Source organism: Chaetura pelagica, unplaced genomic scaffold (genome assembly GCF_000747805.2).
Source record: "Chaetura pelagica isolate M959 unplaced genomic scaffold, ChaPel_1.0 scaffold68, whole genome shotgun sequence".
In the NCBI taxonomy this organism is placed as follows: Eukaryota; Metazoa; Chordata; class Aves; order Apodiformes; family Apodidae; genus Chaetura; species Chaetura pelagica.
Window position 1 is genome coordinate 1,974,450 of NW_009954407.1, and position 14,392 is coordinate 1,988,841.

Here is a 14,392-nt window from a genome sequence, read left to right on the forward strand (position 1 = left end):
GGGGGGGGGTTGTAATCCAAAATGGCAACGTGGCAAGTCACCTCCAGAATTTATTTTTTTGGACAGGATACAGGTCTTTTATTTTCAGAATAGCATGACTCTGGAGTTGATGATAAAGCATAGAGCCTCTCAGTTACAATTCTGCAAGCAGACTCAATTAGTTGAGGCAGCAGAGTTATAAAGATAGCTAGATTTAGGCAATAAGTAATTAACTTTTATTGACAGTTTTATACAATGTGAGTTGTTCACTTCCCACACAGGAAGTTTTTGGCTTCAGGCAGATATTCTTTCAGCATAAGCAGATAAATTTGCCAAATGTATAATTTATTTTATAAAATGCTTAGGATCCATAGCTTTGGTTGTGACTGAAGAGAGCCCTGTAAAATCTTCTGATTCACTTTATAGAGCAAAGAGTAAGCCCAGCAGGTGGACTCCAGCTGAGAACTCAACTACAGAATTTCATGCAGTACCTGAAGGGCTTTCAGCTGTATAGACATGGGCAGTTGACCAAAAAATAAAGCATATGTAACAATCCTGCCTCTTGGTATCTGGGGTGCCTAGATTTGGGACCTTGTGGTGTGCCTCTGAACCCAACGTGCCGCAGCTGAACCCCCTTCAAAGGGGAGAGTAGGTGTCAGGAGACTCAGAAAAGGGTTTTGCCAGTAACAGTAACAAGGCTGGACCACCCTCAAGTTACACAGTAAAGTTATAGTTATTTATTAAATACTGTGTTAAGGTTTCTGGTTTGCTTCAAATGAATGCTCATTTTAAACAACTGTCTGGGACTGGGAGAAACCTGGACTAATGGACTGATTACGCCAAGCATTTGTTGGGGCTGAGAGCCCCGGTGCGGGGTGTCCGCACCCAGCCCCAGCTGTGCTGCTGCCGCCCCTGCCCCTGCCCACATCTGGCAGAACGTTGTCCTCAGCTGAATTCCAGTCCCTCTATTACCCACCACAATGGTTCAGACCCACAACACGTGCGAGTCTTCAGCAACTTGCTTCTCATACCTCCTCTTGTGGTTGTGCTACTTGCCCGGGAGGAGCTGAGTGCTTTCTGCTGCTGACCCTTTATGGACACTGGGTTTGGCTGTGCCTTTGTGTGTGTTTGCACAGGATTTGCAAAATGGATTTTCATGATTTCCTCTCTTTCAACTCTAATACAATATTGAGGTGGTTTTTTTTCCACATTATTTTTTTCTCATTAATATTTGTACAAATCTATAATTCCTGCAGGAACTATTTACTTTTCTCTATAGTTAGAATTCCAAACTTACTTATTTTCCCTTTATTTTAGGAAATATTATTTCTTTTGTTTCTCTATTTATTTTTTAGTTTGTTTGAGCTGGATGCTGAATGTCACCTTTCCTTTACATTGTTTTTTTCCATATTGAAACTGCTCTAGCTTGCATCGTTTTGAGCTTGGTAGAGGACTATTGTGCCATGTGATACCTAGGGACATACACAGTTTCTTATTGTATGGTCTTTAGCTTTATTGTGAATAAGAATAATTTTTTGATTGGTTGGCCCAAAATAAATCACCAAAATTTCAAGACCATTACAGATATTTATACAGACAGAAGGGTTTGGTTCTCCCCCATCACACCCACCCTATGGGTGATCTGATGAGGATAAAGGTAGCAGGTTTCCAAGTAACCTCAGCCTTTAAGAAAATTCCCAAATCTGTGGGTTTTCTCAAATTCATGACTACAAAAGAACGTGTTTTGCTCTGTAGAAGTGAAATAACTTCACAAGCTTCATCTATCTCCAGATCTATGCTGGGGTAACTGAGGCTTGGATTTCTCTGGAAGACTGTTGTACAGACAAAGTTGTATTAGGATTTCTGTCACAGAAATGATATGCCCTTTTATCTGTTGTTATCTATCCCCATATCTGTTATGGGTATTATTATATCATTTTCTTGTGTCATCATGATGTGTCTCACTCATTGGTTAGGTCTGAGAAATCAAGATAAAGCAAAGAGAGGCAGCTTTCCTGAAGACAATGAAAGGTGTTGGTAGTTGAATTCATGTCAAAAGTTGATAAATTCCGCTTTCCTGATGTCATTGAACATGTTAAATGAATTACTGGAGTTTTATTCAGTTTTCCTGTCTACTTCTAGAAAGTGGATACTAATTTTAGATGTTATATATTACTGTCCTGCAAAGCCTTTGCATAAACTCTTCAAGTTTATTGCTTTTGCTCTTTGGATTAGAAGGCAATATTATTCTTAGGGGAAAAAAAGTCTTGCTAATACTTGGTATTTTATATCATTCTTACAAATGCCCAAAGCTGCATTAAAAAAAAATAAAATAAAAAAAAATATAAAATTGCAATATTAATGCTTTAAAAAGTAGGTAGAATGCAAACAGTAGTGGACTGCAATGAAGCAGTAAACCACTTTGAAGTGCCCTCTGTGATTAAGCACTTCTGCATCAGAGAATATAATCCAAATTTCACCCTGAAAAATATGTTTACCATCCATTCAAATCAGTGCAAAATGTTGTGCCTGTCTGAGGATGAAATTTAGTCCACAGTTTGGAAAGTTTATCTTAACTGTTGTTTAACCCTCCTGATGAAGGAAAACTTCAGAATCCACTTTGCTGTTGATTTTTTGTATGTGTTCAAGGTGCTACATGATAATGAGTTTTATCCTTGTTTGCTTTTCCAGTGTTTCCAAATAGTAAATGGGTGTTCCCCCAGCCAGGGTATAGGTGCCCTTAGTTAAAGTTGAGGTGTCTGAATACAAGTAAGTTTCATCACCTTCAATGGAAATTATCCAAATGCTTAGAACAGGTAGCAGACCTACACTTGTACTACACCTTTATTTCTGTGCTTTGCTTTGTTTTTCCCATTACCTAGTATTTTGTGTTTATTAAGTATATTGTAGTCAGAACCTGAAATTCCTAAATGTCTTTTTTCCTGGTATTGCCAACACTGGCCCTGCGTACAACTCGCCAGAGAACATGGCACAGTGGCAACATTTCAATCTGTCCTTTGCCTTCTTGGAGAATTCAATAGCTCCTTGCCTGGGCATCCTCCAGATCTTGCCAGTTCTCTATCTTGGCTCTTAAGTCAAATTTCCACAATAGGAAAAGCCTGTTGAATCTAGTCAACATGGGAGCCTTCCTATAAGTTTTTGGACTATCTTATACATTTTGTATCAGTTCTGTTCATGCTTCAGACCTGCAAAATGTTAAAACCCCATTACATTCTATCTTCCATTAAATCCTATAGAATTCAGTTACTCTTCTTTGTATCAAATTCTATTGGATTTTTGTCCATATTATCCCAACCTTGTGTATACGAAAGAGGTGGATTGCTAGACACATCCATTTGTGAGAAAGGGATGATTTCCTCCCTTTCCTGGATATATACAGAAAGACCTGACCAACAACAGTTACCCTCTTTCCTGGATAACTGTGGCAGGCTACATGACAGGAGTTGCTCTGATTGTGGACTGTCCTAACAGAAGGTGGGAGAGATGAGAGCCAGGCTGGAGGTGAGTAAAGTCAGCACAGAGTGCATGAAATCACAAAAATAATTAATGACCTTCTAATTGCAGAACTGAATCCTGTGTATTTTCTGCAGGCCTAAAAACGGAAAACACCGTGCATGGTCATTATCAGTCAGGAGCACTGACTGCCAGTTCTCTGGAGTCTTCTTTCCTTCTGAAAACACATTTACAGAAATAAGTGTGTGTTTGTTCTTCTTCAGATGTAAGCTGCCATGATAAAATCGGCTTGGGGGGAGCTCAGAGACATCTTTGCTGCTTCCTGAAAATTGCTGCGTGGTTTGTTTGTTTGTTTGTTTTCAAATTGAGAGGTTTTCATGTAACATGCTTTGAAATAACTCCTTTTATGCAAATAATAACACATTTCTCTTGTAAACTAAACACAGGCAAGGCCAGCCTCTGCCTGCAGATAAGCACACGTGGCTTCCAAAGTTCCCCTGACTGTAGCGGGAGAGCTTCTTGCTTATCTGAGGAGAGTATGTGCCTGAAATCCCCGCAGGGCACAAAAATAAGGTAACAACCAGTGAATTGTTTTCACAGTACAAAAAGCCTTTCAGGAAGCAGCAAGGAGCAATAAGAGGTGGCTAAAGGATAAGGAAGTACCCCTTTTCCTCTGGAAAAGGCAAATCTGAAGGCAGATTATTTACTGAGACTTCCCTTGCATGCTGTTAATAGGGGTAAAAGCCCATCAGTCAAATATTTGACTAGGCATAGTTTATAGGGATTTCAAAGAGATATAAAAAGATAATGCCCGTGTCCATTAGGTAGTTACTTGGAAATGCAATGTAGGTTATTTCAGTCTTTCTTTAAAGAGTAATGATTGTCTTCATTAACAATATATACGATTTTTAAAGATTTACTCTTCTGCACCTATCATCCCTGTTAAATAATGCCTTCTACATCTCAGTATTTATCCTGTATCATCTATTGCTCATTTTAAATGAAGTAATATGGAGATTCTGTCATGTCAACAGATCTTCTGCCTTTCAGGCTGTTTTAAGCACCCTGTTTTCTAGTCCTTAGTCAGCTCAGCTATCATAGGTATCGATTATAATATTTTTTGCATGAAGCCTGCACGGTCAAGCCTTGGAACAAGAGGTAGCTTCATATTAAAGAAATGTAACTAACTTATTCTGACAAACCTGAGATCTGAAGCCAGGCTTTCGTGTGAAAAGCCAGATGTGTAAGAATTTAGACCTCTCCCATCATCACCCTCAACAGCTGCATCTTACTCAAAATTAAATTGCTCAAGTGAGTAATTATTAATCACATGAGTAATCAATTTTTTTTATTTGAGCATGACATACATGGTGCAAAAAGCAAAACAATATCATTTGAATACTTTAACTAGGAGCAGGGATGTAAAAGAAAATGTTCTTGTTGGATGAGTGACCTTTGCTCAGTGTTGAATTCAGTGCTGTCAACTACTTAACAAAACCTCATGCTCAGGATCAATTGTTGTAATATTAAGCCCTAAATTAAAAACATATGTTAACTGAAATTTCCAATTTTACCACTACCATTTTATTTTCTTTTTGGATAAGCTGACCACACTTAAAATTATGGGTAAGATCCAGGTCTTTGGCATCTAAAATAGGGTTTAGTGTGAGATCAGGGCGTAAGTCCAAGAAAAGGATCCAGAAAGCTAACACTCACTGGCCACAAAGCTTTCAGATGCTCAGATTAACTGGTGCCTGCGCTTCGTGCTAAATATCCCCTGGATCTCACCTGAGCTTCAGCGCTGCAGCAAAAGAAATCACATGGAGCAGTAAGAGGCCCTTGATCCTGGCCAGGTTACAGCTCATCTAAGCTGGTTTGCAGTCCCCAGACAGGATGGAGCCAGGCTACACAAACAGGTCCTGCTGCTGACAGGCTGCCTCGTGTCCCACCCTCAATCCCTGGTCATCCTGGCCCACTTGGCTCCAAAGTGTGAGGACCACGTTGCCTAGGAGGATTTGCATCCATGCCTTCCTCTGTCTGCATCTTCCCACCTGGATGGGAGGCAGAGAGCAAGGTGAATGCTGGATCTCTCATGGCAGGGGAGTGCTGGCAGAGGCCACCTGGACCCAAGGGAGGGCAGGTGGCAGAGAGAACCTTAGCATCATAGAATTATTTTGGTTGGAAAATACTTTTAAGATCATCAAGTCCAACCATTAACGTATCACACTGCCAAGTCCACCACTAAACCATGTCCCTAAAGGGATGTAGAGCCAAGCCCTAGTCTCAGACCTGTGGCCAACCTTGGCCAGCATGTGGGGATGAAGACCATGGTTTTAAATAAACTCCCTTATGTCAGGCACCATCCTACAGCTGTCTTTCTGTGCCGTGCCTGTTTTAAACACAGATACTCCTATTTTGGTGGTGTTTGGTAAGAACAAGCTAGTTTAACCTCATGTCACCCCTATGAGAAAGGTAAATACTGTCTGAAGTTTGGAAACAGCCTCTTTGCTTATCTCACAAACTCCTTGAGTCTGGCTCCAGCTTTCCAAAGGAGGCACTCTGGAATCTGAAGAAGTCTAAAACCTGGTACCAGACCCTGTATAAACAAGAACCCCTGAGAACAGTGATTGCACATTTAAGCTCCCCAGGTCTCCCCAAGAGGAGGGGGGAAAGGCTGAAAGAAAGTAAATGAAGCAACTGAAAAATCCATTCTGAAAGAAAGAGAAAAGATCTCATTAGCATGAAACAACTTAGACCACTCAGCCATCCCTGAACACTTTCTTCAAACTATTGAGTTTTTCAGCATCTTCTGAAGGTCAGCACAGTATTTCAGAATAAAAGCTGTGGCTGACAGACCTTTGTTGAGGGAGATCTGCCAAAAAACATGAGCTGAGGCTGCTCCAGATCAGCCACTCTACTGATTGCAGCTGTGACACTGTTGCCTCTGGTGAGAGCCAGGATGTCAGATAGGCTGGTCCCAGGCCATTTCGGGATTTATGAACACCAATACTGTAAAGTCCTTGGAAGCAGATCATGAATCACAGGTTCACAGTAAGGCAGCCATCATGCCAGTGAGCCATCATTAACTCAGTTTCTAAACTGAGTGAAAGTAGGGCATCAGTTAAAGTGCATTGCAATAACATCAACTTGCAGTGACAAAAGCAAGGTCAGCATTAAAATAAAAGGTCACAACCTCCTAACCAAACACAGATGGGAAATGAAAACTATCCTTGACATTGCTCCTGTTTGATTATCAGAAAGCTGCTATGAAGCTAAGTAGACCATCAGGTTATTAACTTTGGTACCAGACAAAGGATGTGTTCTGCTAAGCTGAGACATAAATATAGACTTCATTGCTTTCGATAGGTGGTCTACAAATACAGCCAATTCAGTTTTCTCTGTAGCCATTCTGAGGATTTGCACCATGAATTTACCTAGGGCAAAGGCTACTGAGTTAGTTTTGCATAGAGGCAGTTAGTGTTTGTAGTTCTCTCAGACACAACATTACACATCATGCTTATACTGCTTGTGGAGCCAGCTTGGGCATGCAGGAGTACAGTCTACTTTAAAATATACTACATGTGGACAAATCACAGTATCATGCCAATGGTCCGTGCCAGGACAGACCAGTTCAGCAGCCTCTCAAAGCTCCTAGATGCAAAGAGTGGGCTTGGAGGCAACCTAATGGCCTCTGTGCAGTACCATCACAGGTCCACAGGCTTTTTTTTTTCCCCTGTTTCTCCAGTGCCTGGATAAGGCAGCCCCCAGCAGTCTTGGTCCAGCCCTTGGGCAAGTTCTCAGAATCTGGAGGCCCTGCTCACTCTTACAGATGTGCTGATCTTGCTGGGACCCTGTGTGAAGTTTGGCCATGACTTCTTGGCTTGACAAGCTGTGTATCAAGCAAGGCATCACCAATATATCAGCAATCCTTGACCCTAGGTTTTGTCACTAATTTGCTTTGCAGCTTGCTGAGACACATTGACTGAGGAGGGTGAAGTCCTGGCACAGTGTGACATGTTTTATGTGAGCCCCTGGAGCAAGAAAGCTGTTTCCTGACACTGTCCTGCTAGTTCTTTCAGAGGGAAGGACGGTGCCAGCACAATTACTTTTGCGTGGTAACCTAGGTATTTGTGCCACACCTTGGAGGAATTCAGAAACTTGTTGGGTTTTAGTTGCTATTATTATTATACTTATTATATTTACCATAGCATTCAAAAAACCTCGAGAAGTTGGTGTGCATATAAATCCTTTGGCATAGTTCTCATGTAATGTACTTTATCTTCACTATTGATGTACACAGTTCTTTCCTTTTTTTTTTTTTTTTAAAAAAAAGAGATTAATGTTTGGCTATGAAGAATTATTGTCTTGGGGGTTCCTAAGAACTATTAGCAGCAACTGACAATTAAACTGCAGGAAATGCCCTGCATCAAGATCTTTCATAATTGCTGTTAGAACATTTAGATCGGATCTGTATGCTGTCTTGGTTACTCATGGCTATCTACCTCTTAATCTTTTTCATTCTATGACCCGTGGCATTCCTTTAATTATCACACTGTGGAAGGCTGTTAGCTTTACAAGACAGGAAAGGCTTCCAAAACCTGCTCTGCATTTCAATACAGGAATTGAGGTAGATAGATGTTATAACCATAAAGTGTAAAGTAGAAAATCTAAGTACATGCTGAAAGTAGTTAAAGGACTCAAGCTAAAACTCTGCTTGCAGCCAGGTTTGCCAACTTGGCTCTTTACGAAAGGAGGAACTACATTCCAGGGAAATTACACTGTCCCTGTTCTGTACAGACAACCACAGAATGCTCAGATGCATGCAAAAAGTTGATCGACAGGATCAACTAAAAAATACAAGAAAACTGCTTTATTCTACTGTCAGGTAGTTTTATCACACCAAAAAGGATGTGTGTCTTTACCTGAGTTTGTATGACTTCCTTGGTGAACCAGGGCACATGTCTTCATTTACCTCAATTGCCTAGAGTCAAGAAAGGTCTTTGCTTTGTAAATGTAGGGAAAATGTGTTGAGATTAATTAGTCTGTCCAAACATGTGAAAAATTAGGAGTGGAACCCAAATATCTCCATATTCAGTCACCTGAAACAGAAAACCAAACTTACTCTGTTTTATTGGTAATGACATGTACAATAACAAGCGTAACATGTTGTTTTACCCCCATACAGCTCCTTTTCTATTTGGACTGAATAAGATGTTTCCATGCTGGTTGTCAGGCTGAACTATTTGCTGCAGAAGCCAAGTTTAAGTCTGGGATAGAACCAGATTTATTTTAGTGCCAATGTAGTGGTTAAAAAGTCACAATAGCATCACAGGTATTTTGGTAATGAAGCTCCACAGGTGCTGACTTGCATTTCAAGTGAATGCAGCGGATCAATAGTGGTGTATTGTTAAAAGTTTACTGTCTGTTTTCCTACTATCACCAAACATAATATATTTTTTAAAAATCCTCCTATCCTTATGAAACCAGATGTGAAAAGCTGTCTTCCCATATTTAAACGTCCAAATCCACCTGGAAATATGACCATGAACAAAGAAGGACCTAATTTATTGTGGGTATTTTGTGCCTGTTTCTCAATTATTCTTTCTATATTTTTAACTTCTGTTCTAGTTCCTATTCTTTGTGGAATTGATTTCTCAGCCCTTAGAATGAGTACCACCTCCTTATATTAGAAATTTCCCTGAATCCCAACAAATGCTGTATAACACCTTTTAAATTAGTCTTTTTAAGCAACGTAGAGCTTTTGATCTGCTCCACTCATTTGTAATACATCAGTGAGTGCTTGCTGAGGTTCATTATGAAAGAATCTGTAGTGCCACAGTAGCCCATCACAACAAAAAAATTATTAAATAAATCCAGTTGTGCTGCAGACCCAAGATGTGAGTTGGCTTTAAGATGTTAAGATCTGAAGCAAGTTTCAAAGAAAACACTATACTTTATTGCACTGCAGGACATGTACAAACGTAATGCAAAATGAGTATAAGAATAACATCTTCTCCACTGCAAAGGAGAGATTAGTGTTCTTGTGTTTTAATGCGTGTTAAAAATAAACCTGGCAGACAATGAAAATGCTTCCACTGATGGCTGCTGTGAATTAAAATGGTATATTGGACCCAATAATTGGCCATGTATATTAAAGAATATATTTTATGCAGGGAGAATTTTATTTATTTATTTATTTTAATTTGGATATTGTAAGAAAAGGCTTACAGATCAGTTGAACATGCTGATGAAAGCATTTTCTTCTGACACACACAACTGCACTGGATATGTAGAGGATTTAGGTAATGGTAGATCCTCCAGCAATTGCCTAGGCAATGCCCATCAGGTGTCTGCGTGCAGAGGCACCTCTTGGAGTACCACAGGAACTCCCAGCTCTGTTATGAATGAATTTATTACCTAAATCACTGGTACTACTAAGTCCTGTGACTCTATGCACTGGGAAAATGCATCATGTTAGTGTACATATATGTTCATGTACAGTTATGTTCCTGTATCCTGACTAGGATGGGTAACCTAAATGAGAGTTAAATAGTGCTGAAGACAAGAGAACATGGATTTTAACTCAGATTTGAATTGAACTCAGGGATCCATTTTCTGTTTACTGCTGACTTTGTCTCTCAAATTTCCTTGTTCTTTCTGTTATTTTAACTCAAGATAGCTAATGCAGGTTAGCAATTCTGACTTCAGAAAATTTTTAATTTGTGGACATAGAAAATAGGTTAACCTCAATAAGCATTTTACGTATAACCAATCTTGCCTAGATATGCAATCAGTTAATTGAAAAGTCTGATGAAGACACATCCTGTGTGAGCTTAATCTGTTGAAGCTGATGCGAGTGCTGTGACAGATTTGCAACAACACATTCAAGGTGGATGGATGGAGCTGTTATCATCTCCCCCTTTCAGTTGCCCTGTCTGGTTAAATAATGCCACTGTCTTCATGGCAGGACATCTGATCCACAGGGAATAAAGTCATGAACTGGCACAAATACTGGTCCAGAATAGTAAAGCAAACTGAACTCTGAGGAGCAGCAATCAGTAGCGTTATCCTATATAAATTTGTCTGTCAGAGCCCATAGTACCAAGATGTACTATCCCACTGGAAAGAAAAAAAGCTATGCTATCAAATACTTCATTAAAGAAAGGGAAAGGCTACCACTTGCTGACATCTGAGTTTGTGAAATGTGAATTAACATAGCTCTGCTGTTACCTAACCTAAAATTACCTATTTGAGGACTAAATGTGCATGCTCTTGTATAAACATGCTCTATGTGGGATACACAGGACCCTGCTATTTCACTTTCTGAAATAAAGCAACCTATGCTTTCGTGTCAGTGTGCTGTCTTAGCTTGTGCAGATCCATGGAGTGCTTTGGGATCAGAGGTAGATGGGACCCAAGTTGTTGAAATGAGGGCTAGAAAAACAAGCATGACTGCTCTCTGGGTTCCTTGCATATGAAAGCTTGAACATTGTTTTACAATAAGGCCAGGCCTGACTTGTCATTATGGGGGCAAACGGTGTGAAGAAGAGACATGATGTTCAATGTTTACAAATTGTCACCCAGGCCGTAATTAGGGAGAATGGAGCTTGTAGAAAAAGATTGCCATCAGGAAGCTGTTAATGGTGCACAAGCACTCAAGACCAAGCCTGGTGAGAAGCATCAGCCATAGCACTTGAGGTTGCCAGGCACAATAATATGACACATCATTACTGGCCACTTGCAATGGTTGATCAAAATCCATTTTCTCATCAGTTATACAAGCTAGAGTCTGCTGAGGGATGGAAAAATGAGCACATCATGACACAGGCTTTGAAAATATCTCTTACAAAAGAAATAATCCATCCACAGCTATTGCTTGCTGATAGTTATCACCAGTCAAAGCTTACAAGTCTTCTGTAGACACATGAAAGACACAAGTCACGGAGAGGTCACGAAAGAATGAACAGCATGCATCATCCAAACCAAGTACAGGAACAGAGGGTTTACTTGTTTTCCTTTTGCAACTGATAGCCAGCAACCAGTTCTTTGACCTGTATTCAAAAAGTGTATCTTTTAACCTAAGTATTTTGGTTCTAATTCAGTAAAACTCTTTAAATGCTTGAGTTCAACTGAAATTACATATGAGTATGTGCTAAGGAGAATGGGAACTATTGGACCATTTAATTCTCCGAACTTTTCCTGCTTCAAGTGAAGTGTGTTTGCAATGACCTGGTCTGGAGGTTACAAAAAAGCAACTTGTAATGCAGGCTGTAGCAGTGTAATAGAGAAAGACTATGGGTCAAATAGAGATAACAAGAGGCACCAAACATCACGGAGTCTCAGTGAGTAACAGTGGAGTATATATCATGTGAGGACTTTGAAAAAAAAACGAATACCTAAAAAAAGGATTTGCACACTGTGCAAATCACATGTGCTCTTCACATAACTCCTATGTCCCCCCTAAGCTATAAATGTCTCACAGTGGAACATGTGTCTTCTGATTTCAGGTGCCTTGAGGAAAGATACACAGTGTGGTAGAGACATGCATTGTGGGGGAGCCATCTTCCCTTGAGCTGCCCATAAATCTAAGCCTGAGATTCCTGTAAGTGGGAATCAGTAGATTTTTTGTATGGGAGAGTGCTTGAAACTCCTCAAAAAACATACAAAGGAAGACAAAATGATGGAGCTAAGATGTAAGATGACTTGGTTTTCATTTATTGCTCATATTTTCCTTCCTGTAGTGGTGAAATACAGTACCTATTATTCTTGGCATCCTTTGCATTACACTGAATCCCGCCCTTGTTCTTGCTGTTAAGCTTTTTGCTTCAGATCTCATTTGCTAAAGGAGCCTAAGGAGGAATTTTCTGTCTCCAGAGCACAGATTCAAACTAACGCTGTTTCACCAACTGCATGTAGGAAGACAGTAGCCTATCTGAGGATTCTGGCCTCACATCCCAAGATGTGGTTTGAGGGAAAGACTAAGTCAGACAGTATTTATGGCTCTAAATCCCTCTTCAGTGAGGGATTTTTACTGCTAGACAGCTAGGGATCTTCTTTTGTGGATGCTCGAAGAATGGGAAGACTGAAGACTGAGGGGCATACTGGGTGGGAAGTCTATTTGGGAACATATTAAGACAAGAACATAGCACAGAATATACTGTAACAAAGTAGGTACCTGTCAAGTAACCTTGCAGCTTTTTTCCTCTATTGGTGGTAGATCATTTTCATCCTCATCCTCTTCTATTTTCCCCCTAGTGTTTTCTCTCTCCACTGCAGTGCCGCCTCTGTTAAGTGGGTTTAAACTTGTTGTAGTAAACAATATACCTGCCTCTGTGTTGTGTCAGAAGTAGAGCACTTTTGGAATTTTCTGCTTAATCTAGTATTTGTCAGAACATGTTGACACGTCAGAAGCGAGTCTGCAGGAGTGTATCAGTTGTAGCAGTTTCTTGGTTGGAAGCACCAGCTGGAAGGAGGCAGACGGACCAGGCTCCTGCTCCTCCCCTTGCCAGGACCTTTGTGAGGCAGGATTGTGGAAATGGTTGTTCTTGGATCGGGTGTGGCTTCTGGGTGTTTTACACAAACTTTGAAAGCTCTTGGTTTCATCCCAGCACAGAGAAGGCAAAACTCTGTAATAGCAAGAAGTTTCAGAGGAGGAGAACATTTACTGACATACGCAATACAGAAATCAGCACTGTGTACTGGTGCTATTTTCTAATTATAGCAATAGCCCTGCTTTTTCTTTTCATTTTCTTATAAACTCAAATCTGTTTGGTTTGTTTCCAGGATTCTGTTGTCACTAATTAATATCAGAAAATGTTGATTTGAAGGAAGATTTTAATTTCACAATGCCAGAAGTGTGACTTGTTCTTACCAGCTAATACTTGCAAGTAGGCTGTGTTTCTGACTTTTATCCCCAGGTCTTGATCATGATTCTTATAAGATAACAGGGAGAAAGAACAATTCTTTGTTTCCAAAACCTATTATTGTGTGTAATTAATGAGGTAAGCCACAAAGAGAGTTCAGTGGATGCTGAAATAAAATGTCACAAGGCACGCAGGAGATTATTGATGGATTGTTTTAACCAATCTAGTGAAAACATTGAGTTTATACATAGCTGAAACAGCTCTGGTCTGTCAGCATCTTTAATTTTGCGTGAAGTCATAATGAAACAAGAAGTCAGTATAGATTCCTATTATTAGTTTGTAATTTTCAAAGTTGTCTATTTTAAATCCTTTCAGTGGTCATAAGCATTTCTCTGTTAGCAAGAATTGCTTAACTATAGCCAAACGATAAGTATTTTCCCAAAGTATGGTATCATATTGCTGCTAGAATGCATAATTGTTTTCTCCATGAGGAATCTAAATTTGGCTTAACAACTGTGTCATGACATGAACAGAAAATCTTTGGTGTGACAGGGCATAGCGTGGACACTGCACCGAAACGCTCATAACCACAGTTCATTTAATTGATCTTCAGAGGGGGTGAAATATCACACTAGTCATCTGCCTTTGGTTTTTCAAGCCACATCAAACAATTGTGTGGAGAAGTAAAAAAAAAAAAGGAAAGTGCTAGGTTTTTTTATTTCATCAGTTAATGGCCATGGGTTACTTGATACCCCTTTGTTTACAACACAGTGATATCCCTGTATCTTGTAAAGGTTCACCAGAGTGACTTACTGCTGTGGTACAGGGTCTAAAATAAAACTTGTACATGCCAGGCACCACATGATGCATGAAATATTCTAACAATATATTACAAAACCTTGTCAACACTAGTGAAAATGACTATTCCAAGAAGTGGAGCTGGCTGAAAAAAAAATAATTCTTTTTTCCAAACAGGGCCTTTATGAAAGGCAGTGATTTGGGGAGCTAGAGGAAGAGAGAGGGGGGTTTCTTCTTTTGGTCTGGTGGAGAAAAGTCAAATAAAAAATGTCGACAGA